Source organism: Prionailurus viverrinus, chromosome D3 (genome assembly GCF_022837055.1).
Source record: "Prionailurus viverrinus isolate Anna chromosome D3, UM_Priviv_1.0, whole genome shotgun sequence".
In the NCBI taxonomy this organism is placed as follows: Eukaryota; Metazoa; Chordata; class Mammalia; order Carnivora; family Felidae; genus Prionailurus; species Prionailurus viverrinus.
In genome coordinates, this window is record NC_062572.1 from 6,817,038 (window position 1) to 6,841,171 (window position 24,134).

Below are 24,134 nucleotides of genomic sequence, written 5' to 3' on the forward strand. Positions count from 1 at the left end.
CTGCCACTGCTACTGCTCATGATGAGAACGAAGTAGCTCTGGGACCAGGCCCTGTGTGGGGACCACTGGCCACGGCCGTCTTGTGCTGTGGCTGGACTGTGCCGGGAGACCAGAGGCTCTGTTTAAGCTGTGCTGTGCGGCCTTGGGCAGGATTCCTTCCTCTCCCTGGATCTTCATTTCCTCACCTGACAAGTTGGGATGAAAATTCCTGCCCTGTGTCCTTCTCTGGATCTGGTGACATGATTTTTGGGGGGCAAACTTCGAGTCTGTAATGAGGTATGAGTGCCACGGGTGTGTGTGTGTGTGTGTGCAAGTGTGTGAGCATGTCCAGTAATTATTGTGACGCCAAGGTCACCCTCAGCAGATCTTCTAGAATTTTTCCTGCTCCTTCCTCTTGCTACTGGTCCCTGTGATTTGGCTCCTCTGTTCGAAGGCAGAGAAAGAAGAGGTCGGAGGGAAAAGGATTTAGTCCTTTGCATACATTGTCGTAAAAGATAAATCAGGGGACGACGTGGACACCGACCCCCCCTTCCCCACTACCTGTGTGCCATCCCGTAGAGTTTATGAAGGTACTCTGTCTTCCATTCCCGTGGCAAATATCTGCCTCCAGAGGGAAGTGACACTTGGCCCGTTAGCTCTGTTCCTACAGTGGACGTGACTGAGGCGCGCAGCGACTGAAGCGCTTGTCCGGAGTTGCCCAGCGGTGAGCACCAGAGCTGGAACTAGAACTGAGTTTCCCCTGACTCTACGACCAGCACGGTCTCTGCGGCTCCATACACAACGGCAGGCATAAAGCAAACAGATGCTACTCTTTAAAATTCTCCTTTTAAAATCTCAGGCGTGGCTGTTATCCAAACACAGGACATAACGGGTGTTGGTGAGGATGTGGAGAAACGGGGACCCTGGTGCCCTGCTAGTGGGAACGTAAAATGGGGCGGCTGCTCTGGAAGACAGTCTGGCGGTTTCTTAAATGGTTAAACACAGAGTTGCCCTGTGACCTGGCGGTTGCACCCATAGGTCACTATGCTCAAAAGCATTGAGAGCAGGGACTTGAACAGATGCTTGTACACCAGCCGGAAGGTGGAAAGACCCCCAAGTGTCCATCAGCTGATGGATGAGTGAACACGGACGTTTGTCCGGTGGAATGTCATTCCGCCATAAAAAGGAGGGAGACTGACACCTTCTCCAGCATGGATGAAACATCAAGTGGGGTAAAAGAAGCCAGTCACAGAAGGACAATGTCATGTGATTCTGCTTATCTGAGGTGTCCAGAATGGGCGAATTCACAGAGACAAAAAGTAGAGTGGTGGTTACCGGGGTCTGGGGGAGGAGGGGTGGGGAGTTAGTGTTTAATGGGGATGGAGCTTCTGTTTGGGGTGATGAAGATGTTCTAAATAGTGGTGGTGGTTGCATACCATTGTGAATAGTCTGTGAATGGTGCACCTAAAAATGATTACAATGCAAAAAACCCCCCAAAAACCAAAAAAACCAAACCCAGGCTTGTCTTGGAATCCCAAGTGAGACTTGTGGGCTGGATCCCACCTTCCTTTTACTTTATGGAGTCCCTAGCTTCCCCCCGCCCCCCCCCCCCCCACCCAGGGAATTGGGAGAGGCCCGGCTGGTCCTCGTGCTCTTTGGGGAGCACACTCCCGGCGGCCAACCGCCGCGCTCGGTCCCTGCGTGCGAACGGCATCTGTCTCTGCGGAACATTTGTGCGCCTGACGTCGGGCATGTCCTTTTATGGTTCTGCTTGCTCTCCGCGAGTGGAAAGACAAATACCTTTTCAAAGAGCAGATGCCATCTGCCTGGGGTCCCTGGCATCCACAGCTGCGAAGCGAGTGGGAGCCGGCTCCGCCGAGGGGCAGGTGCCGCGGCCCCGGGGGGAGCCAGGTGGGGGGGGGGCAGTGTGCGGAGGAGTCAACCCCGCGGGTGACCGGGGCCCCGTGCAGACAGCCAGGGCGTAGAGCGAGGCTCTGCCACCCACCTGCTGTGGGGACCAAGCGGGGCACGGGCTCTCACCAAGCTTCTGTTGGCTCACCTGCCTCTCGGCTGGTCGTGAGGTTTCCAGGAGATTGTGTGTGCCCAGCACAGTGCCCGGGGCCTCACCGAGCTTCTTGTTCTGGCCCCGCAGAGGTGCTGGGGTCCTTGGTGTCTTCTAGGAAGAGGCCGCAGCCTTGTTGGGAGGGTTCTGGAGGTGTAGCCGTTTGGGAGGGTGAGGCCTGTTGACTGGGGCGGGGAGGAAGGGGCCATGTGATTTGAGGGATTCTGGGCCACACCGAACTCCCCCTGTGCCTCACAGAGCCCCCTGCTCTGTGGGCAAACACATTCGAGTTCTGGGGCCGGGTAACAAATCACTGCATACCACGGGGCTCAAAACACAGAAACGTGTTCTCTCCTAGTTCAGGAGACACAAAGTCTGCATTTAGGCTTTGGGTAACGTTGGTTCCTTCTGGGGGCTCCGAGGGAGAATCTGGTCCAGGCCTCCCTCCCTCCCCGCTGCCGGTGGTGTTCCTTGACACTGGACTCCCGTCTCTGCCTCTGTCTCCATGTGGTTTTCTTCCGTGTGTGTGTGTGTGTGTGTGTGTGTGTGTGTCCCCGGGTCTCTTCCTGTGAGGACACCAGTCATATTGGATCAGGGCCCCCCTAGTCTAGTGTGACCTCACCTTAACTAATATATCTGTAAAGATCCTATTTCCAGATAAGGTCACATTTGAGGTTCCAAGAAGGACGTGGATTTTGGGGGCACCCCCTTCAACCCTGTATCATCTCCATACTTGTTGGATGAGCGAGTGAGGGGAATCACTCTGAAAAGCCGTCCAAGTGTGTCTGTGTTGGTGAAGAAGGTAGGGGCCTCCCCGTCGACGTGGGTGTGTGAGAGGGCGGCTCCAGGATCTCCCCCTTCTCCCGGCAGGCCCTTGACCGCTACCTTCTATCCCCTGAGTGAGTACTCCCGCTGCCTCCTGACTCAGCCCCCTTCCAGGTAGCAACAGCAACATTTATTACTGGGAAAGTCATGACACAGCGGGGGTTCTCTGCTTCCTTTCTGCCCGAGCTCTCAAAGCTCTCTTTGTTTCTCTCCCCTCCCCTTGGAGCCAAGGAAGACTGTAGGGGTGGCCCCGTGGCCTTGGGCAAATCAGCTTCCCTCTTTGAACCTCAGTTTCCGTCTGCAGATGAAGGAAGCTGAGCTGGGTGCCTCTGAAGGGCTTTTCTGTTCCATGATTATTTGTTTTATTGCCGAGAAGATTATGGGCTAGGAAAGCATGCCCTTGGGCTCCATAGGAGGCAGGACTCAAGTCCAGAGGTTCCTGAGTCTTCCCTGCCACCTCCTGTAGGAAGCCCTCTGTGATTGACCCCATTCATGTGTGGTTCCTCCAGTCTTCACTGTGCCCCGTGTGTGACACATGAATTCACAAATCCTAGCCTGCTCTTCAGATGTGTGCCGTTGTGTTTGTGTGTGCATGTGTGCACACGCACACTTCTTCATGTTCCCTTCCCTCCTTTCTTCTGTAAGCAGGAGCTATTTGCTTGGGGTCTCTCTCTGTGTCCCACCAGAAAGGCACCGGGCAGAGGGTTCACTGTACTGGGTTGTGGACCAGTCTCAAAAACATAAGCAGATGATTATTTACTAGGAGATCTGCTAAAAGAAAAAAGGGGGGTAGAAAAATCACTTAGATGCTTTCAATAGATGCCAGGAAAGCATTTGATAAACTGCAACATCCATTACTCTTAATGACGTAGAGACTGAGCGATAGACACAGATCGCACCGTCCTAGAGAGCATTTCCACTCGGTGGCGGCTCACTCCTTTGTGGGGAAGCGCTGTGGCAGCACCTTCCAAAGTTGTTTGAGGGGCACGGAACGCTGTTGCGGGTTGTGCCGCAAAAGGATTTCAGGGCCAGCCAGTATCTGGAAACCCCTTGCTGCGAGAGGCATCCCTCTGAGACACGTTCACCCTCTGCCATTAGTATTAAACATCTCTGTAGATGGAAGGAAGCCAGGCCAGTGGGCCGGGGAAAGGAGGTTGCAGAATTAATGTTTTGAGATGGGTACAGTGTTCATCTCAGGAAAGCGGACATAACTGACAAGCAATTAGAAGCAGTAACACGGGGCGCCTGGGTGGCTCCGGGTCGGTGAAACGCCCGACTTCCGCTCAGGTCATGATCTCACGGTCCGTGGGTTCGAGCCCCGCGTCGGGCTCTGTGCTGACGGCTCGGAGCCTGGAGCCTGCTTCGGACTGTGTGTCTCCCTCTCTCTCACTGCTCCTCCTCCACTTGTGCTCTTTCTCTCTCAAAAATAAATGAACATTAAGAGAAAAAAGGAGAAGTAGCAAGACAGTATGGTGGCCAAGTTGCCACACGCCCATCACTGCCTTCCTGGGTGTCAGAGGTAACTGGCTGGCAGCTGTGATGGGAAGAGCGCCTCTGGCATCCTGCTCGGGTGTCGACAAACCAGGGGCCTTCTTTCCTGGTTAGGAATAAGAGTGACATCCAGGTGGTCTCAGCCGCCAGCATCTCCTCCGCCTCCCTGGAGCCCAGAATCCCAGGGAAATGTGGGGGAGTGACACAACGTGGAGCATTCCAGATCTCTCCTGGCCCTCACTCCTGGGGTCAGGCGGGAGCTGTTTCGTGGGGCCAAGCTCCCCGCCCGGTGTTACGGTTACGGAGGTGTGAGCCCCTGGTCCTGAGTCTGGTGATATCACTTTCTGCCTGTGGGGCTTAGGCTGGACTACTTCACCTGAACCGGAATAACATCTTCTGTGAAAGAGGGGCCACAACATCTGAGCAATCTCCGAGAATGACTTGAGCCCCTCTGGGCATCAGTAAGCCGCTGTTACAGCGGCTGGAGTCCGTGGTCTCAAGCTCAGCACCAACCCGGGACCCGCGGAGAGAGGACCCCAGCGCGCTGTCCAAGACTGGCTGTCAGGGTTCCCCTCCACCTTGTCACACGTCCCTGCCGGGGCATCCCAAGGCAGCCCTTGAGGAGAATCTGGGTGTAGGAAGTAACTCGTGAACCCCTGTGAGAAGCCAGAGCACAGGCCAGGCCACATCATCATCCTCGTACGAGGTCACCTCATTAGCCTCGGACTCGGGAGGACTTCACACGGCCCCAGTAATGCTCCTGCTCTTTCTCGAAGGCGTTTCTGGCCTCTCTTCAGTAAACGGTGAACATTAGGTAGAGAATTCAGTCTCTTTGGGACCTGGGATCACCGAATCGCCCAGCCGGCCGGCACTGTGGAGACACAGATGGGGAGGTTGGCCGTCTGGAGCAGTGCTATGCGCAGAGGCCTGCGATGGGGCGCGTGTGCCCCTCAGGCCGAACCTGCGGGCTCCCACTAATTCCTTTTTAGGTGGCCTTCCCTCCTTCCTGTTGCTTTTCCTTTGCTCTCCTTGGTATGGTTTTGCTGCTGTTAATTTTTTGCCTTAGTTTAACCGCGATTGTTTTACAACCACTCGCGGGGGCTGGTGGAACTTTCTTTTTTTTTTTTTAATTGTTTTTTTTTTTTAATTTTTTTTTTCAACGTTTATTTATTTTTGGGACAGAGAGAGACAGAGCATGAATGGGGGAAGGGCAGAGAGAGAGGGAGACACAGAATCGGAAACAGGCTCCAGGCTCTGAGCCATCAGCCCAGAGCCCGACGCGGGGCTCGAACTCACGGACCGCAAGATCGTGACCTGGCTGAAGTCGGACGCTTAACCGACTGCGCCACCCAGGCGCCCCTTTTTTTTAATTGTTTTAAATGTTTATTTATTTTTGAGAGAGAGGGGGAGACACAGAATGCAAAGCAGGCTGCAGACTCTGAGCTGTCAGCACAGAGCCTGATGCGGGGCTCGAGCTCACCGACCGCGAGATGGTGACCTGAGCTGGAGTTGGACACCTAACCGACTGAGCCACCCAGGCGCCCCCAGTGCAACTTTCTAAGGACTGAAGTTCTTGGGCTTTATGACAGCTTTTTCCTGGAAGCCTGGCAGTGTTGCTTGGCCCACTTCTAAAGGGTTAAGGTTGCTGCCAGCTGGCCGGCAGGGTCATGGAGGTTAATAGGGCAAGAGTTAGGGGTTAATAGGCAAGAGTTCCCAAGCTGGGTTTGCACCCATCTCTGGAGAGCTTTTAAAAACTGTAATCACCTCACTGGGGAGTGATGGCTTTTTGATCTACTTCCTGATTCTTTAGGAATATGTGGTTCATGGACTTAAAAGGTGGGCTATAATGTGGTTTAAAAAATATATTAAGGGGCACCTGTGTGGCTCAGCTTGGTTGAGCATCCGACTTTTGATTTGGGCTTGGGTTGTCATCTCATGGTTTGTGAGTTTGAACCCCACATCGAGCTCTGTGCTGGCAGTGTGGAGCCTGCTTGGGATTCTGTCTCCCTCTCTCTGCCCCTCCTTGCCCCTCTTTCTAAACAAACAAACAAACTTTTAAAAAATTTAAAAAATATGTTAAGCAGTGCCTGAATGGCTCAGTCAGTTGAGCATCTGACTCTTGATTTCTGCTGGTCACGATCCCAGGGTCGTGGGACCAAGCCCTGCATCGGGCTCCACACTGAGTGTGGAGCCTGCCTAAGAGTTTCTCTCCCTCCCTCTGTCTCCCTCTGCCCTTCCCCTACTCGTGTGTGCTCTCTTTCAAAAACAAAACAAATCAAAACGAAACAAAAAGGCAAATTTTTGTTTCATCGTTTGGACCATTCATTTTTTTCTTTGCATTCTGCTATATCCAAAGAAACATTAAATACTGGCTTTTATTTTATTTTTTTTTATTATTTATCTTAGTTTCTTAATTTACATCCAAGTTAGTTAGCATATAGTACCATAATGATTTCAGGAGTAGATTCCAGTGATCCATCACCTACGTATAACACCCTATGCTCATCCCAACAAGTGTTCTCCTTAATGGCCCTTACCCATATAGCCCATCCCCCATCCCCCTACCCATAACCCCTCCAGCAATCCTCAGTGCTCTATATTTAAGAGTTTCTTGTGTTTTGTCCCCCTCCCTGTTTTGTATTATTTTTGCTTCCCTTCCCTTATGTTCATCTGTTTTGTATCTTAAGTTCTACATATGAGTGAAGGCATATGATAGTTATCTTTCTCTGGCTAATTTTGCTTAGCATAATAAACTCTAGTTCCATCCACATTGCTGCAAATGGCAAGATTTCATTCTTTTTGATCACCGAGTAATACTCCATTATACATATACATCACATCTTTATTCATCCGTCGATGGACATTTGGGCTCTCTCTGTACTTGAGTTATTGTCTATAGAGCTGCTATAAATATTGGGGTGCATGTGCCCCTTTGAAATAGCACACCTGTATCCCTTGGGTAAATACCTACTAGTGCAATTGCTGGGTTGTAGGCTAGTTGTACTTTTAGTTTTTTGAGGAACCTCCATACTGTTTTCCAGAGGGGCTGCACCAGTTTGCATTCCCCCCAGCAGTTAAATGCTGGCTTTTAAAAACATAGTTATTAAAATTAAAAATTTAAAACCCTTGTTCAGTAACCTGTCTTTTCTTTTTTAAAAATGTATTTATTTACTTAAGTAATCTGTACGCCTGACATGGGGCTTGAACTCAAGGCCCTGAGATCCAGAGTTACATGCTGTGACTGAGCCAGCCAGGTGCTCCCTTGTTCAGTAAACTCCTGACGTCAGCTTAACCATACGGTCAGTGGTGTATCTCTTCCTTTACTGAACCTACTTTTTCTACTGAGATGATCAGTTATCAGCCAGTGTCTGCTTCCAGTCTGCCTCTTCCTTCTCTAACAACTGAAGACTCACCGTTTTCTAGTATTCAAAGAACGTTCATAATTTTTCAAACACTTTTCTTCACTCTTCATTCACGTATGCTTTCATTTATTTAAAAAAATGACAGGGGCGCCTGGGTGACTCAGTTGGTTAAGCGTCTGACTTCGGCTCAGGTCATGATCTCGCGGTCTGTGAGTTCGAGCCCCGCGTCGGGCTCTGTGCTGACAGCTCAGAGCCTGGATCCTGCTTCGGATTCTGTGTCTCCCTCTCTCTCTGCCCCTCCCCTGCTCACGTTCTGTCTCTATCTCTGTCTCTCTCTCAAAAATAAATAAACGTTGAAAAAAAAAAGAAAGAGTAGGGGCGCCTGGGTGGCTCAGTTGGTTAAGCGTCCGACTTTGACTCAGGTCATGATCTCACGGCTGGCGAGTTCGAGCCCCGCGTCGGGCTCTGTGCTGACAGCTCAGGGCCAGGAGCCAGCTTCGGATTCTGTGTCTCCCCCTCTCTCTGCCCCTCCCCCACTCACACTCTGTCTCTTTCTCTCAAAAATAAATAAACATTAAAAAAATGACAAAACACACACACACACAAAATGTACATGATGTTATGCCAGACATTGGCGAGGTTTTAAAAATAAATAAGATACGTTGCTTGATTTATGGAACTTAAAACTCATAGGTTACAATAAAATAATAATACAGAGGATAGGGGCGCCTGGCCGGCTCAGCTGGTGGAGGCAACTCTTGATCTCAGGATCTTGAGATCAAGCCCCACATTGGGTAGAGAGATTACTTACAAGTAAAATCTTAAAAAAAAAAAATAAAATAGACGATAAAGCTATACTTGATATGAAAAACACTTTGGGTACGTATAATCTTACATTTGGTTACCAAGCTGACTTACCCTGGTCTGTGGGCTCCCTGTTTTCCTCCCTAGAGGCAACTACTGTCGCTAAGTTTTGTGCGTGTGTATACTCTTTCGGGAAGATTCTCTGCATATATGAATATATATGACTTAGGAAAAAAACCCAGAAAACCAAAACCACAGACGGCTGCCTACCATTGTGCCCCTGCTGTTTTGACGTAACAATTGGTGGATCCTGGAGGTGGTGCTCTGTGGGTTCACTTAGATTGTCTGGGTCTTTTTAGCGATGGGCTTAGTGTTCGGCTGATGGATGATGCACCATCATTAGGTGAACCGACTCCCGACTCACGAAGCTCTATATTGTTCATGGCAGAAGCCTGGCAGCAAACAGGGCCGCAGCGAGTGCCCTGGTACAGAGGTGCTCATGCGCATGTACTCTCCTATCTGCGGAATAAATTGCCCGAAGGAGAAGCGCTAGGTCAAGGGGTGTTTTCCTTTTATTTTCGATAGCTGTCGCCGAATTGCTCTCCGTGAAGGTAGCACCAATTTACACTCCCACTTACAACGTGTGAGTGCGAGGTAGTGGTTTTTAACCTCAAAACCCCAGGCAAGGAAGAGCTTTTAAGTAAAATGAAAATCTGGAGAAAACCGTGAGAGCCTTTGCTACCGCAAAGGGCGGCTCTAGCAGGGTTCCTGGCACAGCCGGCTAAGGACGCTGGTTACCATTAGGTGCCTCCTCGCACGTGGCAGGGAGGGGGCCCTTGATTCCACCAGGCACGTTGTGGCCTGGGTGGTCCCTTCCTGGAGGGGTTTGGGCCTCCTCTGTCAGCTTGTCCATCACCAAGTATTGAGGAGCACCAGATGCTGTAAAAATGACACCAGGACGTGTAAAATTACAAAATAATTTTGCCAAGGTAAGGACACTATTTTTATTTGTTATTGTTGAGAAGGAGAGAGAGAATGTGAGCAGGGAAGGGGCAGAGAGAGACAGAGACACAGAATCCGAAGCAGGCTCCAGGCTCTGAGCTGTCAGCACGGGGCCCGATGCGGGGCTTGAACCCGTGGACTGCGAGACTAAGAATGTTATTTTTAAAGAGCTGTGCAATTCACAGACGTCACCAGGGGCCGGAGGAGGGACAACGGGAAGCATGTGTTTAAGGGGTACAGAGTTTCCACTTGGGAGGCGGAAAAATGTCTGGGGATGGGCGGTGGGGGCTGCGAGCGGCGTGAGTGCGCCTGATGCCGCCGAACTGTGCACTTCAGACGGTTAGGGTGGCGCATGTTATGTTCCGTGTAATCGACCACACACACAGAGAAGCACCAGTTCACTGTAGCCATCCTCCCGTGAGCAGAGGACGCGGAAAAATAGGAATGAGCTAGCCCAAGAATGAAAAGAGGAATGGATGGAGCTTTTTGAACAGCTTGCCCCGTTAGCCGTGTTTGCGGGTCACCTTGCACTGCTGAGAGCGTGGCGGCACCTGGCGCGGACCGCTCCCCGGGTGTGAGAGCGGTCAGGAGACGCTGAGGACTGGAAACAGAGAGCTCCCTGGGGCAGGCGCTTGGCTGGGCCTGCGGGGGCTCCGTGGTCCCTGAGAAGACCCCGTGTGTGACCCGGGAGGCCCGAGGCTGACCTACTCTCCACCCTGAGGTGCTGGACTCACCTTCACCTGTGTCATCGCTCTGTGTTTAAACAGGGTGCTTGTCCCAGGCCTGCTGCTGGGTGTTTTCTGGGCCTGGTATGAGTGAAGCTGGCAAGCAGTAACTGGGTGCGAGCTTTGTCACGATTTTTCTGTGTCCCCAGTGGCTCAGATAACTTTTGCAAAAAGAGCATTTGCCTGGTCCTGCCTAGAAGCTGGGAAGCGGAGCGGGTGTCTGCCTGGAAGTGCGCAGAGGCTCAGAGCAGGTGCGGGGGCTCCAGGGATCTGGCCAGAAGGAAAGTCTCCCCACAGAGGTCGCTTGGACTTCTGCACAGCGGCCACCAGCCTCCTTGAGGTGCTGCGTGTGTTACCGGTGCAGTCGTCACCCCAAACTGTAACGATCGTCGGGAAACCCGAGCTGTGAAGTCCCTGATTTTAGAGGGTGTGGATGTGTGCGCGAGCAGACTCTCGCTCAGGCAAGCTTGCTCCTGCGGAGAATGGGCCTCCTGCTTTGTCTGGCCGTGGGTTATGACTTGCTTTAGGGCCCTGTCTCCATTGGGTGAGTCTGTGGCCTTCACCTCACTTGCAGAGAGAGAAGCACCAGACCCAAGAAAGACCAGGATCCTGGGTTGGTTGCAAGACCACAAAGAGCCCCCTGACCCGGGCTAGTACGTCCCCGCCACCCTGTGACTGGAGCCACCCTGTGACTGGACGACCAGCTCGTGATTGCTCCAAGTCACACAGTCTCATCCCGCCTTCCGTCGCCAAACTCAGATTCCAGGAGGCGAGGTGGCCACAGAAAGCTGGAGCCCAGTCCGGGTGCTGCCCTGGCCCCCAGCACTCTATCTGGGGCATTTTGCGTCTTAGAGGGTAATCGTGAAAAGACCCGAACACTGTGGGTTCACGGTTGACGGAAACACAGCCCCACCTTTCCTACGGTGCGCCCATCCGAAAAACCGGTGTCAGAGCGCGAAGCCACCGCCGGAGGCTGTGCAGGCACCTGTGACGAGTTTCCATTTGACTCACATCTGTCAAGAAGGTGACACGACGTACCATAGCCACAGGCCGCTGTGATCGCTGAGCTGACACAGCTCCTCATGTGGGCAGAAGCATATGCTTCCCATTAAGAAAATCGCTACTTTTGAACAGGCTCCGAATAGACTTTTTTGCTTTTGCTGAAATTAAGACAATAATAATAAAACAACCCACCCGACACCCCAAATTTCTTAAAAAAGGAAAAAAACATTTGCTGTCAACCCAGAAATCCAGCGTGGTATCGGAACCCGGCAGAGCCACGGGGACAGAAGGATGGCTGAGGCCGCCGTCCTCCATCCTCCTGGAGCCGTGACACCGGATCGTCGTCCCCGCCCCCACGCCCGAGCGTGACAAAGCTTCAGTAGAAGGGGCCTCCGACACGAGCCAACAGGGCCGGATTTGCCTGCGAATCTGCCGCAGCCCCCATGGAATCACTGGAGAAACCCCCCAGGTGGCTGCAGCATCGAGCGGTCATGTTGAGTGAAGCCTCGTTTAGAGCACTCGAGCCCTGAAGGAGTCCTTGATAAATGGAAGGGAGACTTATTATCGGTGCTCAGCCCAGACAGAGCAGAGGGTGGGAGTTTGAGAGCTCTGCTCCCCGCCTGCAGTGGCCGAGGCCAGCGGGGCACAGGCCGGCTGAGACTTGGGCTGCAGACCCACCCCTCTCTCGGGTCCCTGGGGTTGGGAGCGTGATGGGGATGGGGCAGACGGTCGCTGCCTGAATCATCGGTACCAAGGCACAGCGTTTGTGGACGGGCACGTGTGTGACAATAGTTACTGCGTCTAGTAGCCAGATGGTCTAAACAACCCGTCAGTGGTACGGTATGTAAATATTTTCCGTCATTATCATGGTGCTGCCGTGTTCACGTTAACAAGGATGAAGAATTACTCAGGAGCTTGCTGCAGTCAAGAGCCAGTTGGGCCACAGGCAAGGATGGCTTTTGGGGCGAGCTTGACCTCCTCTTGCTGCCTCCTGCCCAGACACCGGATCCTTCACATGGAGACCCCAGAGAGCATTCCCTTAGAGCTCTTAGCAAGGACAGAGTTTGTTTCTCATCTTGAACCAGTATGTTTTTCACCGTTGGTGAAAGCTCTGTGACCCAGAATATTTCCCTTTTTGCTTTGCCTACCAGGAAGCACACAGCTAAGATGATGATGATGATGATTGTAACTCATTTGCTTGTGGATTGTCCTTGGGAGTCTCAGGATAGCTTTTCTCGTCCATTTTGGTTTCTTTCGTTCTTTACTCATCTAGTGTTTTGGGGGAGGTAAACCTACATAGTAAGGTTTTGAGAAGCAGGTAGAAGCTCATCACGTGCTTAGCCTGTGATTGGCGGGTGCAGAACTGGGCTGTACCTGATCTCCCTGAACTGTTGACTACACTGGTGATGCCTAGGCCTCATTCTCCTGTGCATCCTTCACTCGTCTGATGCGCAGTAACGGTTTGGTGAGTGTATCAGTTAGGATAGGTTTGCTGGCTGCTATAACAAACCGTTGTACAGTCTCAGTGGCTTATCCCAACAAAGGCTGTTCTCACTCTTGCAGTTGAATTGGATGGGCTGGGGTGGCCTCTGTGTGGTGATTCAGGGATCCCACATCCTTTCCTGTGGTGTTTCTGTCATCCCCTGGGGCTCCCTTGGGGTCCTCCACTGGACCTGGGCAGTCAGCTGCCTGGTGAACGAAGAGAGAGAGGGCATCGAGGATCACGTGGGCATTTTAGGGGCCAGGCCTGGAAGGGGTGTACGTGCCGCTGCTCCCAGAACTCCTCACGCATCTTGAACCTGGGGGGCTCCAGATGTAATTTAGGAAGAGGAAACTGGACCAAGCCGGAGTGGCATGGCAAGTGTTGTGGAACGAACAAACGCGTGAAGGGCACGGAGGTGAGGGCGGGGATCCTCAGGGGGCAGAGGTGAGGAGACTGTGTGCCTACCTCGTAAATCTAGGTGCCACAGTCGTTTGGCCTTTGTTCAGTGCTTTGGATTCTGTTTCCGTGTTCCCTTCTGCCCAGACTAGGAGGTCGCAGAATGTTGGAGCTGAGCGGAGAGGCCCTTTAGAGGCCAGCCTCCTCACTGTGCACATGGAGAAGTGGATCCCGGAGACGGGAACTGGTCCACCTGGAGTCAGCCAGTGAGAACGCTGGTCTCAGCACCACATCTGGGGGCATTCCCTGGGACTCCCGGGGAGCATCTCTGCTCACAGCATACTGGACGGTACGGCTGAGCCAGCCAGCAGAAGGTCCGGCTTCTGCGACGGATCACTGGAGAAACCCCCGGCCTCCACAGCGGCTGTTTGATTTCAGCATGTGTTCCGTTGGGGCTTGGGGAGTGGAAGAGGAGTCTCTCCCTGACACTTACTTAGGCACTGCCTTGTCTTCGTGACTCACCTGTGAGAGCACCAAAGAGCTTCATTGGTTCCCACATTAGAAATAGAAATCTCCCCCAAAGCCATTAGAGCACCTGACCACCGTGTTCATCATTCATCGCTGCAGCGAAGTACTCCCAAACTTAGTGGCTTAAAACATCAACCGTTTTATTTATTTGTTCACAGCGTGGCAATTGGGGCAGGGCTTGGTGGGGACACCTCATCTCTGCTCCACTGGTGTCAGCTGGGACAGCTTGACTGGGGGTGGAGGATCCCTCTCCAAGATGGCCTCACTCCCGGGGCTGGCGTGTCGGGGCTGGCACTCGCCTCTATCTGCTGGGGCTCTTGGCTGGGACAGTGGTTCTCCTCCACATCACTTCTCCAGGCACTGTAGTAAAATACACGTAACATAAAATTTACCACGTTAGCCGTGTTTAAGTGTCCAGTTCAGTGGCATTAGGTATCTTCACACTGTTGTGCCACTGTTTCCGTCATCCATACCCAGATTCTTTTCTTCTTCCCATACTGAGACTCTGTCCCTGTTCAAGGACAAGTCCCCCCTTCCCCTCCCCCAGCCCCTGGCACCCACCCTCCTACTTCCTGTCCCTGTGAACGTGACTCCTCTGGACATCTCAGATAGGTGGAACCATGCAGTATTTGTTGGCCTGTGACCGGCTTATTTCATTCAGCACAATGGCCTCCAGGTTCATCCAGAATGGCCTTCCTTTTGAAGACTGAGTAATAGTTCATTGTATGGAGAGACCACACATTTTGCTGATCCATTCGTTCGTGGATGGACACCTGGGTTGTGTCCACCCTTTTCTGTTGTGGATGGTGCTGCCGTGAACATAGGTGTGTGAATATCTGTTTGCGTCTCTGCCTTCAGTTCTTAGCCAGGCATTCCTGAAGGCTTGGGTCTGAACCTAGTGCAGAGTTACTTCCAGCACGTTCTGTTGGTTAAAACAGGTCTTGGGGTCAGACTAGATTCTAAGGACCGGGACTCCACAAGGCTGTAGCTCATTGGGTCCTCCACAGAAACCATCTGCCACGACCCCTCTGGGGAAAGATCTTTGCAGGAGAGGCAGGTGGACCTGCTCGCACACACGCCTCCAAGGCCCGATTCCCCTCTCGGATGCCTCCGAATGCCCACATGCCTGTGGCCCCGGCTTCCAGAGGCGAGGTTCCGTCGTCGGCAAAGCTCAAGCCAGAGCCCTGCTGTCCCCTCCCTTGGGGGGGGCTGCAGCGCTCGCTGTCTGTTTTGTATCGCTAATGGCTGTGCCTCTTATTATATAATCTGTTATTCTGTGCCGCACCAGGCCCTGGTTACTTGTCAAAAGTTTCTAGAAGCCAGCTGTATCAGCTCCAGGCAACTGGGGGTGCTGCCTGTCCCTCATAGTATTAGTCACTCTGTACTTAGCTAAATTTAACTTTTTATCATCCAAATGATATTTTTGTGGGCTTGGAATTTTACATAATGCTACCAACTGCTGCAGGCTAAGAATTTCTCCTTTGTGTTGTGAGTGTGCATGTGTGTGTGCGTGTGTGTGTGCGTGCTGGTTTTCTCCCCCATGAACTTTTGCACGCCCAAGGAAACGTTCTTCAGTTTCCCTTCCCTGTTCTGCCTTCCCAGGCCCTGGGTTTCTTCTCAGGCTCTGCTTTGCCTTTTGCCAGCTGGGAGGAAAATTGTTCCTAACAGCTTTCTGATGGCCCTGCTAATGCTTCCTTCCTTACTCGAGGGCTCTCCACTTTGAAGGTCTCTGAGGGTTTCCCTGCTGATTCCGACAGTCTGGGATTCAGAGAAGGAAGCTCAGCTCCAGAGAATGTCTGTTGAGAAAGCAGAGAGAAGGGTCCGGAAGGGAGGGTGGGGGTGGGGGCGGTGGGGGTGGAAAGGGACAAGAAGTAAGAAATCCAGTGACTTGTCCAAGGTGTGGGGTCCAAGATGCAGGCGATTCCTTTGTGCCTGTGGGAGAGACTCACCTGTTCTGTCACCACTGGGAGAAGTCAGGGCTGCAGGGGGTGGGGGTGGGGGTGGGGGGTGTGTGGAGCTGGGAGATCTGGCATCCCCTTGGGGAGGGGCTCCAGAGCTCTGACTTCCCTGAGCACCCGCCACTCAGAAATGGTAGCATGCTGGGCCCTTACCCAGGGGTCTCGTGCGGTCCACACGTAACTGTGCAAGCCTCCATTTTCCAGATGGGAAAACTGAGGATCAGATCAGAGGGTGAGCACTCTGCTGTGTGCCAGGCATGGCACCTACACTCGCATCCTGTAGCTCACCGGCTCTTGGCAGAGGTCTGTGAAGTAGGGGCCCGTGTCAGGGCTCTCTTACAGACAAGGAAGCTGAGTCCCAGGGAGATTAAGCACACTGCTTAAGTTGCTTGAGGCGAGGCCACAACTGAGAGGCCACCCCAGACCTGCCCTCAGCCGTGACACCCAGCCGTGTCACCTCTTCATTGCTCAGCGGCCTCAGATGGGACTCGCACTGGGCCCTGGGCTCTTCCCAAAGCCTATGAGGCTGACTCCAGCCTCACCTGGTCTCCAGGTTTCCTGTAAGCAATCTTTAAGTACGGGTGTGTGTGTGTGTGTGTGTGTGTGTGTGTGTGTGTGTGTGTGTACGTACATACAGGCTGCTTCTGGGAGAATCTACCTGGACTGGGATTGGCTTCTTGAGCAGGGGAATCCTGTTTCGGGAAACAGGGACAAGGCTGAAACTCAGGCTCACCTTGCACCCTTTTTATGTTTTCAAAAATATAGATGTAATGCTTGTTTTAAATTATTTTATCAACAAGTTAGGAACTCCTGGGTAGAGACCCCAAAGAATTAAACACAGCTGCGCACAAAAGCTTGTGTGTGATCGCTCACGGCAGCAGTTCTATTCACAATAGCCCCAAACGCGGTGTGTTCATACAGAGGAATATTATTCGGCCACAAAAAGGAATGAGGCGCTGACACCCACTACTACACGGATGAACCCTGCAAACGTGATGCCAAGCGAGAGAAGCCAGACGCAGAAGGCCACATAGGACGCGCCCGCTTCTATGAAACGCCCAGAACAGGCAAATCCGTAGAGACAGAAGCAGGGCGGCATTTACCAGGGACTGGGGGAGGGGGAACGGAGAGTGACCGGTGGTAACGGGTGTGGGTCTCTCTTTGGGGTCGAAGGAAACGTTCTGGAAGTGGGTAGCGCTCAGGGCCGCGCAGCTTTGTGAATGTGCTCAATGCCGCCGAATCGTGCGCTTCGGGAGGGTGAATGCATGGCATGCAAATTATATCTCAGTAAAGCAAAAAATCAGAAGCCATGTCTCAGGGTGGAGTCAGACGCCCCAGCGTGTGCCAGCGACCTGTGCGGCGTGCTGCGGCCCCACTGCCATTTGCATCTGTCCGTGTCTGCACGTTTTTCGCCGCCTGCTTCACGGTCTCCATGTCAACGGGGGATGGAAACCACAGTGTTTAACTTCAGTTCTACCACCCACTCGTTTGGAACTTATGCTTTCAACCAGGGCCAGCCTGAGACACGCAGACGTCTGGGCAAGCTCGTAATTTGGCACCCCAGCAAACCGGTATTCTTTAAGTGTTTGTTTGACATTTATTTAGTGGGATGAGGAGAGACTGATAGCCTATTAATAGAAGTTGGGTAGAGAAACAGATTCACTTACTAATTCACGTCCACTGACCGAAATCAGGCAGGGATCTGAAAAATTTTCAGGAAAGCGGTTCTGACTCCTCCAAAAGGTGGGTTTTATTATTTTTTTTTCCCTTGCCGTTTTTCAAATTACTCAGGATGTATATTGAAGATTTAAATCTTGTTTTTTACCTTCATTTATTTATTTTGAGAGAGACAGAGAGCAAGTGGACGAGGGGCAGAGGGAAGAAGAGAGAGAGAGAGAGAGAGAGAGAGAGAGGGGGGGGGGGGGGGAGGGAGGGAGAATCCCAAGCGGGCTCTGCACTGTCAGCTCAGAGCCTGACACGGGGCTCGAACCCACAAACAGTGAGATCATGACCTGAGCTGAAACCCAAGAGTCAGATGCTTAACCCACTGAGCCACCCAGGTGCTCCCTGAAGATTTAGATTTGCTCTGTGAAGGAGAAGATCTAGTCTGTAAGGTGATGAGTGTAGTTGATTATACTGTATCGTATGATTGAAGTTTGCTAAGAGGATAGAATGTTCTCCCCACACCCGCCCCCAAAAAGGGTTGCTGTGGGAGGGGATGGATGTGTGAATTAACTCCATGGGGAGGAATCCTCTGCAGTATGTCAAACATCACCTCGTACACTTAAAAAAATTTTTTTAATGTTTATTTATTGAGAGAGAGAGAAAGAGCGAGAGAGACAGCATAAGCAGGGGAGGAGCAGAGAGAGAGGGAGACACAGAATCGGAAGCAGGCTCCAGGCTCTGAGCTGTCAGCACAGAGCCCGACACGGGGCTCGAACTCACAAACCGTGATATCATGACCTGAGCCGAAGTCAGACGTTTAACCGACTGAGCCACCCAGGCGCCCATCCTCGTTCACTTTAAATATATCACCGTTTTGTCAGTTGTATCTCAGTAAAACCGGGGAGAAAAACTTTAAAGGCACAGAACGTCTTCTTTTTCTTCCTGATGATCAGCAACTCACCACCAGCATATTAATGGATTCCGGAACCCCGCCTCCCTGGGACCACAGCCACAGGTGTGCACGGACCATGCACGCGACAGCTCTCAGCCACGAGGCTTGTGTTTTACTTTGACTTCTGACCTTCCCGAAGGGAGAGGGCTGATTTGCTTTTTGCCTTTTGTGCGAGGGGTCATGGGAGGAGACCTGAGTCACCTAGCAGCATCTTCTATTTAATCCCCGTGATGCTTTCCTGCCTCCCGCCACCCACCCCTAGAGGTTCCCCCAAGGAGCTGACCGGCTCCTTAGGCTGATCCTGCATTCACTTTTTGGACTTCAAATGCTTTCTCTTTTTTTGAGTCAGAAAAGTGATCTCCCCGCGGTGCACCTCTCTGTAAGGAGCCTGCGCTTCTCTCTCGCAGCCCCTGCCGGTCTCATTCTGCCGGCTGTGAGTCACAGCTGACCTTCTCACCCACAAGAGGCGTCACGGTGGCGTGGAGAGGGGCCAGCCTCCAAAATCTGGCTTGCCATTGACTGTTGTGTTGCTATGGCAAACTTCTGCCCTCTCAGTGGGCTTCCTTACCTCTGAGTCTCACCGCTGACCTCACACGGGGTGAGTTTGGAGGTTTTGTGATGGCCGCTAAGAAACAGAACGGAGAGACCACATGGAGGCAGGGCGTGTGTGCGGCGAGCTGTGGAATTTGGTGCAATGGAGAGGAGAGAAGCTGGAGGGCCTGGAACCTGGGAACCCTGAGATGTGTTGTTCGTTCGGGATCCGGCGTGCATATGGGGGTGTATGTGCGGCCATGGACAGGAGCGGCAGGTGCAGGGCCAAGACGGAGGCTCACCCCTGCAGGCCCAGCCCAAAGAGGGCTTTTCAGAGTTGGCCGAGCCTCCTCCGGGAGTGTGGGCCCGCACCGCTTCGGGTGGGCGTGTGAAAAGCTGGTCTCCGCTGCTTGCAGCCACACCTCCCACTGCTGTGCTGTCCCCAGTTAGATTCTCTCCCTCCTCTGAACTCTTACTGCCTGTGCCCTCATTCGGCAGTTTATCGCTTCTGCTGTCCCGAGCCACCACAAAATGCCCCTTACTTTACCTTTACCTTTGTCGAGGATACTAGCCCCTTGCGGGCACAGGCTGGTGACCCCAGAGCCGCCAGCGCCTGGCCTCAGCCCTTGGCGTGAGGTTATTCCGGACCTGGGGGGATTGGTTCCTGAAGAACCATGGCTTCTACGGCCCACGCAGGGGGTGGGGTGGGGAGGGTGCCTTCCGGTCATGGTCAGGGGAAGGCCTCCCAGCTGCTGCCCACTTCCTGGGCTCAGTATGGGGTCTGGCAGGCGTGTCAGACAAACAAGGATAGGTTGAGGTTGAGCTGCAGGTGTGGGGCCACGGCAGGAGCCCCGGGTTGGGTGGCGGCTTTAGCAGTGCCTGTGGATTTTCTGATGTCTCGTAGTCTGATTGTACCCGGGACTCCCCCAAAATCCATTTCTCCACCTTTTCCGTTTTGTTGTCAGTGCTCATCTCTGGCCTTTGGATATCTGGCAGAGGTGGGTCTCCAGTTACACACCGCCCAACTGCAGGGACTTGATGGGAAGGAGAGAATTATCTGCATCACCCCATGACGCTGCTCGTGACCCCGCCCCGGGCACCAGGATGCTCGAGGCTGGTGGCCAAGAAGCCCAGGCTGCCGTTCCCCCCTCTCTTCCACTTGCCTCCCCTCTGCAGCCTGGGGTCCTGCAGTCCCAAAATTTGATAGGTGAGGAATCTCAGGTTTGACGCCGAGGGCTCTGAGCCGGGCTTCTGAGATAAGAAAGCTCGCGTGTGTGCAGGGGGGTGTGGGGTTCTGATTGTCTCCCTAAGCAGAGGGAGCTCTGGGCAGTGCCGGGTGCATCAGCCTCCGTGATTGAAAGGACTGGGCCCCTTTGTCGAGAGAAGACTCCTTCAGCCCAGCGTCCCCTGTCCTGTCCCCTAGGCACAGCTAAATTTCTGGTCTTTGGCGTTGCTCAGGATGAGGCCAGGCCCTGTGGGTTTCCTGGTGAGTTTCCCAGGCGCCTCACCTCCTCCCCGACTGGGCTTCTCCCTGCAGGATGCTGACTCGTGCTTCCTGGTCCCCGACACTCTTCCGTGTGCCTAGTGAATCGTCCCTCCTCCTGCAGCAGGACGTCGAGGGAGCCTTCTGACGCAGACCCACAGGTAAGGACCGCCCACTGGCTTTGGAGTTTGGGGGAGCTGGGGCTCGCTTGCTATTTCCTCTTTCTTAAACATCTGACTTTATCTGATTAATGGGGTAGATTGTATTAATCGATCCTGCTTCTTGCAAATATTGATTGCTCACTAAGTAGGTAGGACTGATGTTCTGTCTGTGGTTCCTTTAGATGCCAGATATGATACAACCCCCCTCTGGTGGCCCTTGTGACTCTCCACTGTACAGGGCACCCTGAGGGACTTCTCTTCTCTTCTCTTGGACCCCCTGTCCCAGCCTGGGCTCCCCACCCCCAGGAAATACGGCAGGACAGGAGTTTCAGGATTCCTCGGCCTTGGCAGAGGGCAGGGGCTGGGCACTGCCTCTCGGCGTTTCCCATAAGCTGTGATTGGCGACATGGGAAAAACCTTGTGTGTGTATTCACGTAGACATTTGCCTAGATGAGAAACCGAGCAGGGGCTGTGGCGTGTCTGAGGTCCTCTCTGGAGTCAGTGGTAGCCCCAGGACTAGGGGTGGAGTCTCCCTGTGCTTAGTTCTTTCTCTCCTTCTGCCCTGGATCCTCCTGGGCTTCTGGTCCATCCAATTCCATTTCCTGTCCCCGGGTCTCTGGCACAGGCCTCTGTCCGTCCCCTTTTTGTCCTGCCAAGGCCTTCGGTGGGTAGAGCAGGTAAAGTGGTGTTGCCTTTTCTAAACTCCAACAAACGCTTCTCGCTGGACACTATTCAGCTAAACACGCTGTGAACACACTGGCCCTGCTAAGCACACAGGGTCCATTATGACCCCGTTTTCCACGAGGAAGCTGAGGCTCAGAGATGGCAAGTGTCTGGCTCAAGGTCACCTAGCAAGTCAGTGGTGGGCTTGGGATTGGACCCCAAGTCTAGACCCTGAAGCACATGACATGGTTTTGCAAATATGGCATGACTTCCCCAAAAGATGGGGTTCAGACTGTGCCCTTCCTTGCGGTCTGGCTCCACGTCAGTCCCTTGCCTCCCCTGGGCCTCTGCTCCTTGCGGCGGAACAGGGCAGGGCAGACAAGGCCTCAGCTGTGTCCCCCTCACTCCTGGGTTTCCATGTTGGCACCGCAGGCTGTTTTCTCTGTAACTGCTCATTCTTTCCAGTTGCTGTAAAAAGGCCTCCAAGTGCTAAGAAGGGAGAGTGCTCTGTTGTATTTTTGTTTTGTTGTCTTGTGTTAATCCACTGTGTGAGAGTCTCGGAATCTCAGCTGCCAGGGTGGGTTTGGGGGAGGGCTGGCAGGGGTCAGGCAGGCCTGACCCTGAGCCTCCCCGAGGTCGCTCATCATCCTGCTGTGTCCTGCTGGCCTGCGGGGCCCTGGCGAGCCCTTCTCTGCCTGTGAGGCCTGAGCTCTGACGACAGCTTCTTTGCTTCCTGTTTCCTTTTCTACCAGAAGGCAGTTCTTTTTCCTTCCTTACAACTGCATTCCCCAAGTACGTGGTTTTAGAGATGGTGGCCTTGTGGCCACCTGATCTGGGAGGGGAGACCCACTTAACCCCAAGAGTTCTCAAGGATTCCTGTGCTTTACTCGTTTATCCCGTGAATAGTTATTGCGTCCTTCATTCATATAGACCAGGTACTGTTCTAGGTATTGGGCGCACAGCTGTGAACAGAGAGATGGGAGTCCTGCCCGCGTGGAGTTAGGCTCTCGTGCTTCAGGAACACTCCCTGCCCTACGGTCTCACCTCTGCTCTTTGCACAGGGGAAGATCGTGGTTGCCCCTACCCACCTCTGAACTCCCCCTGGGAGTTTGTGGCCCTGACAGGCGTCAGGACCCCTGGGCCCTGGCTAGCAGGAGTGTGTGGGGGGGGGTGATGGGTATCGGCAGGCAGCCCTTCCCCAGTGGCTGAGAATGTGAAATCCCCTCCTCATCCCCACAGTGGGGTGAGGAAGGAAAGGGCTTAAGGAACAGGGTCTATTTTTAGAGGAGCTCTTGCTCCAAAGGAACAGGAGCCCTTCCTTCCAGAAGGTGGGGGTGGGGTGGGTGCAGGGCAGGGGGCTGCTGGAGTTGTTTTCTCCGCTCAGCCTGCCTGTGTTCTTCATCTGCTTGACTTGGATGCAGGGCCGTCCGCAGAGAGGGTTTGCCTGAAAGAGGCAGGGGCGGGGGGGGGGGGGGTCCCAGCTGGGGGACAGCATCTGCCCTCAGGCACCCACCCAACCCGGGGCAAAGCTGAAGACGTTTGCCATGAGCTGAGCCCGTGGGCAGAGCTTCTAGCATTTGACCTTAACCTCCTCGGGTGGGGGCCTGGGGTGGGGGAGGGTCCTCAGGCACAGGTTCAGGGTCCTCACTTCCTTCCTGACTCCCCACACTCGCAGGGAGGGGCGCTTCCTGCCATTGTCTCTGTGAGGCCTCAGCAAGGTCACTGTCTCCTGAGGAGGAAGAGAGCGGATGTCACCAGCAGGACCTCAGCCCACAGCAGCACTGACACACATGTTTTGTCCCTGCCACCCGTGCTGGCCTCCCAGCCTCCCTGTAGCCCTGGACACAGACCGCAGGCAGGGTAGGGGCTCTTCTCCTTCACCTGCAGAAGCTTAACCCTGCCCGGAGCCACCCTAGCGGCTGTCCCCTCAGGGTTTAGGTCGGTGACGATCCGTGGCTGCAGCCAGCTCGCCTGGGCACAGAGAGGCAGGAGCTTGAGGTCAGGAGGCAGGGCCGTTGGGCGCCGTGTTGTGTCCTAGAGCAAGGATGCTTCCCGCTTCCCGTGTTCCTTTGCTGTCCCCCCACAGTGCTTGGGAGAGAACTGGGTGAGATCTGAGTCCCCCTCCTGTCCCCTCCTGACTTCCCTCCGCCATATTTCTTTTTCTTTTGTGGTCCCTTGACACGCAGCCAGCCCTGCCCGGGACCTGGGCCGGAACGTGGAGGGGCTTTCAGCAGAGAGATCGCAGGAGCCTCCCTGCCCACCTACGGCCTCTCTGCTCTTCCTCAGCTCAGGGGCCTCTGGGAAGCCATTCCCTGGCTTTGCCCGCTGACTAGGTGGTTCGCGTCTTCCCGAGAGCATACTTTGTTTTCATCCAGGTGGCAGAAATGCGTTCCTCCGGCTGCGTGTCGGGTCCCTGCTCCTGGTCACCTGGGGAGGTTTGCACAGGTGCACCGTGGCTCTCAGAGAGCCAGGCTGCAGTGCACTCGGCTCTCACACTCGAGGGTCGGCAGAGCAGGGTGAGAAGCCGGCTCAGCCTCCCTCAGGGCACGTGAGGCCAGGCTGTGGCCCTGTCTCAGCCTCCGTGGTCCCGGCCGGGGCTCCCCCGGAGTTCTGCCCGCAGGCTCTCGGCACTGGCGGCACCCCCCTTCTGGCTGCCTTCTGTTCCCTCTTTCTCCATCTCTGACTTCACTCGGTTTTGAGGATGGGCCCACTGCTTGAGTTTCTTGCTCTTCCCCACGTGGTCGTGCACTGACAGACGCCATGTTTATAAGGAGGCGTCTGGAAGCACTTGCTTATGAACTGACCCTCAGACCCACCGGGACCAGGTCCAGTCAGTGTTCTCTGGGTCATTTCCGTGCTTTGTTCCTCCCCACGTTTCCTGAGCCGCAGACCTGCCTGGAACAATCACTTTGATTCCTGGAGACAGTGTCCAGAGCTTGGGATTCTCAGAGGGACTCCTGAGATGATGCCATTCAAGCTGGAGGTTGTGTGGCCCCAGACTGTTCATTTTAACAGCACGATGGAACCTGCAGATGATCGAAATGTATTCATCCAATGCATTG

General features: G+C 53.7%; 1 protein-coding gene across 14 annotated transcripts in view; it reads left to right on the plus strand.

Annotated features, from left to right (window-relative positions):
• Positions 1-24,134, plus strand: part of PITPNM2 (phosphatidylinositol transfer protein membrane associated 2) — a 145,299-nt gene that overhangs the window by 13,520 nt on the left and 107,645 nt on the right. For 12 of the 14 annotated variants that reach the window (XM_047826726.1, XM_047826729.1, XM_047826732.1 and 9 more), the window contains exon 2: positions 20,303-20,409. The exons of 1 other annotated variant lie outside the window; for it this stretch is intronic. The gene's annotated coding sequence lies outside the window, so the exon portion shown is untranslated. Of the gene's footprint in view, positions 1-19,845; positions 19,973-20,302; positions 20,410-24,134 lie in introns of those variants that run through there. One more of the 14 variants, XM_047826727.1, reaches the window with a different exon arrangement.